This window comes from Nannobrachium achirus (assembly GCF_963921795.1).
Source record: "Nannobrachium achirus genome assembly, chromosome: 4".
Taxonomy (NCBI): Eukaryota; Metazoa; Chordata; class Actinopteri; order Myctophiformes; family Myctophidae; genus Nannobrachium; species Nannobrachium achirus.
In genome coordinates, this window is record NC_137813.1 from 47,468,144 (window position 1) to 47,472,459 (window position 4,316).

A 4,316-nucleotide genomic window follows, 5' to 3' on the forward strand; every position below is an offset into this window, starting at 1 on the left:
GCAGATGTGTGCATGCGCCCATGTGCGAGACCTCGTCCTTTCGGGTTCTGGTACTGGTATTTGTAGTTTGTAAATACTATAACATAACATGTATATTATGAGTTGCAATACAGCAATGGCAAAGCTTGATTGGTTTGATGATGTAATCAGGGAACTACCTTTTTGGAGTGGTTTCATTGACTGTGTCTCTGGACTCTCAGACATTTTCTTTGAGATATCACATCCAATAGAGCTCAATATCCCAGTACAATCACCATGGGTATGGGCCATGTTCTATTATTCATTGACTATGGAATCAGCTGTATGACATCATTCCAGTCGTGTCTCTTGATTTGAAAACCTGTTTCCTGCTGAAATTACCATTGAGGTACTGTAATGCTTGTTCAGGGGATAAATTGAATCTTGACCATCAAGTCAAAATTCTTGTCAGATCCTGCATGTGTCTAGGAACTCTAGGTGGGACATGACCTTTGACTAGGGATGGAGCTTGTTCATTTTTATCGATAATGAGCACCTTATCTTACCTGACCTGGTAAGACCTGTCACCTGACCTTACCTTATCGAAAGCTTATTGATACTGGTATCAGGCTTGTGTTTCGAGCTCCATCCATCCCTACCTTTGACAAGGGCTGAAGAGCAGGCAGCCGAAATACAACCACCCCAATTGTATATATCAAGTTATATCGTATTAACATACTCTACTCTTCAAATTCACAAATTAAAACTGAGCTGCACAATTAGAAATAAAATACTGTTGCTGTGGGTGGAACCCATGTCCAAAACGTTCCTTTTTTATTGTAATTCTTTCTAAATGGAAATGGCAGAAATAGCAGATTTGCAAGCTCACAACGCAGATGCGACACGTTTTGAGCTTGAAGATCTGCTATTTTCACTACTTTTGTGTGACATTTTTGTATGCCGAAGTAGGGAATTAATTTACTGAAAATAAAGTCCCCCACAACAAGTTCAAATGTGGAGATAGGAGCTTACTACCCGAAAGGAACTGTATGTGAATTATATTTTATGGTGGATTTACCTTTAGATAAGCAGTGTAAAACAATAGTATGACAGAGTCACCCCATCATTATTGCTTTAAGAAATTGGAACATTTTGTGTCCAAGCCAGGGAACATTTTATTGAAAGAATAATGAATGTGTTGTTTCTGGGTCACTTTGTTACCTATGAATAGATCATTGTTTCCCAAAATACTTTATACGGTGTCAAAAGCTATTGTTATCTCAAGACACTGCATTAAGCACATTGACAATGGGTACTGCACTATAGTAGTTGGAACTCTACTGTGTCTGTCTGTCTGTCTGTCTGTCTGGGGCTAATCTTGCAAACCACTGGACAGATGAACTCCAAAATTTCCATTCCACATTTCCACAATTGCTTTTTTAAATATATAGGCTATATATTTGATTTAAATGTCATAATGGAAGTCACTGCATGGCAGTTGGGATGAGACCTTGCCCAAATTAGTCAAATGTCAGAGAGTTCCATAGATGACTGACGTCACTGGCTGGCTGTTTCTCGCCCCTCCCTTTTTTATGTGACAACGTCTGGGAACTCAAATTACTGGCTGAGATAGTCTGAGATCCATGTAGGAGCCACCCATCATTAGACCCAATCTTGTTTTCATTGACAGCTCATGATGAATCAGTGTGTAGAGTCACTCACTTACTAGAAATAATGTAGCCTATTAAACAACGTCAGTATATGGGACCACTAGTGACTCTTCAAATACCAGTAAAGATACAATTAGAAGGTGGTAATCATGTCAAACGGAAACATTACATCAAATGTTTTTATTTTATTTTATTTAACTAGGATATTGAATACATAATGTTGGCAGGATGAACTGACCAAACAAAAACACTTGAGGGCAGCATAAACATACCATTTCCAGTATGAGAGAAGGCTTTGTTATGTGGGTAGACTGGGCACAAATTGACAATGACAACTCAGGTATACAGATCTTACACTGCTATGTATCCCAGCAGGAATGTGATCACCTCTACCCCATGATGTCACACAGCCATGCAGTAGTAGGCTGGTATTATTATCAGTTTCTCCCCCACCCCCTTCTTTTTTCTCCCTCCTCCAAGACCATGCCAGCATGTCCCCCTGCAATGACATCACCCAGCCTTTGTTTGGAAACAAAGAATGTCCAGGAGTCTGTTTTCAGAAGAAATAAGACAGAGGAGGATGCCTATAGGACGAGATTAATGGCTTTGAATTCAACTGAACCAACCATTGTTTTGACTGAGTTTTTATTAAAGATGAATAGCAGTTGCAAGTTGCAACAAGTGTACAGGCGAAACATAGGGCGAACTTATTTGAACCATCGAACCTTTTCTGAAATGCTGACCCCTGCTCTTTTGTAATGCCACCTCCTCCGCCTCCTCCCCTTGTTGCCAGATAATGTTATATGGTTTCTTTACTCTGCTCTATTGTGGTGTCTTTGTGGCTTCAAGGTGGAGCTGGTATTTCCTGAAAATCCTGCTTATTGAAGCTGTCACAAGATCCACTGTTCCCTTAAGTTAAGTCAACAAGGAATGCTTTTTTCAAGTCTATGACTTACCTGTTTTATATCTGTGTCCAATCCTACATAATTTACATAGTTTATAATAATGAAGGCCTACATTATAGTATGCATAAGATTCAAGATTGTTTTTGTTACATCTCATTAGTACACAAGAGTAAATCCACGTTGGTTTTAGTTTCTCAAAATTGTAGCAGCAATAACAATATAATTCATAACAAGCACTAACTAAGGTAAACAATTGCACACGTAGTCAACGCTACAGCACACTTTAAGGTGTGCATGGGACCTACTTCTAAATAGCATTATACAATATAATTATACTATATTATATTTATGTGTAAATCACATGTTTATACGCATATATTTACATGTATATGTGTACTGGTACATTTATGTGTTCAGTTTCCACTCTTCATTTGTAAAGTGTCAGGTATTTCCTGTGTGTGGGGGGTGTTGTGTGCAATAAAACATGGACCCCAACCGATACTCTTTAGTGTGTGAGCTTAAATCCTTCCCAGCTACAGAAAGTAAGAAAGTATTCAGGGGCTTTGTATAATGTATAAGAACGTGACATCACAAAGTGTGCCATTAGTGGCCATGAATAAGTAAAGGGCAACACATATAGCAGAGATTGAACAATGAGGCTGCTGCTAGTGCTAAAACGGAAATGAGTGCTTTGAGGAATCCCTCAGGAATGTTGTTTCTATTCTTTTTTTTTGCCATGGGATTTTGCATGTCTCATTTATTGCCACTGCTATCATATCAAGAGGCAAGGGCTAGGATTGGCATAGCCTATATTATTCAGTTAAAAGCATGTCGTTGCACAAAACGTGAACACACATTTTCATAAAGTGTATCTAGGCCGTCTACTGTCTGTAACCTAAATGCCATCTGAAGAAACACCTGATACCATTTGATTTGTATATGTATATGTGTGTGTACTATCCATCCATCCATCCATCACTTTCTCCAGCCAAGCCAGCCAATAATACACAATCAAAATGTCCATAGGCCTATTCATTTATCCATCTCATTTGTAACCCTGAGAGTGTACAAATGGAACCAAATGTAGGCTAAATAATGAATGCCCAACAACTAGTGGTTCCCAAACCTTTTAGCCTGTCACCAAAAAGACAAATTAGACATTTGCCCGGGACCCAAACTAGTGAAAATAGCAGATGTACAAGCTCACAGCGTGTCACGAAGCGTGTAGATCGGCTATTTTCACTCATTCTTAAAGATTTGTTTTCTAATTTATGGAATTTCCATTTATATATATATATATATAGGCCTATATATATATATATATATATATATATATATATATATATATATATATATATAATTACTGAAAAAATGATTGAATTTATTTAAAATAATTAATGAAAGTTATCGCTTTTTATGGGAATGTTTTGAAATAATAACAATTAAAAACAACATGTAGGGACAAATAAAAATGTGTCTGCGACCCACCAATAGGTCCCGAACCACTGTTTGGGAACCAGCTAGTGGTGAACAGGGGGGTGAGGGGGCAGGCATTTCTACTTCAGCAATGAATGGGTTAAATCTGACTCTGCAAGCACCGAGCTGCACCCCTCCCTCCCTCCCCCTCCCTCCCTGCCGTTCCCGTTCCATTCCATTCTAGGCCTACTGGGTTTTTAGGGGGTTGTGCCAGTGAGTGATCTGCAAGCCTGCCGGGCCGTGCTGTGCTGTGTTTTGTCATATGCACACACAAGCAACAAAGTTTTCACGTCGGACGCCCGGCCGG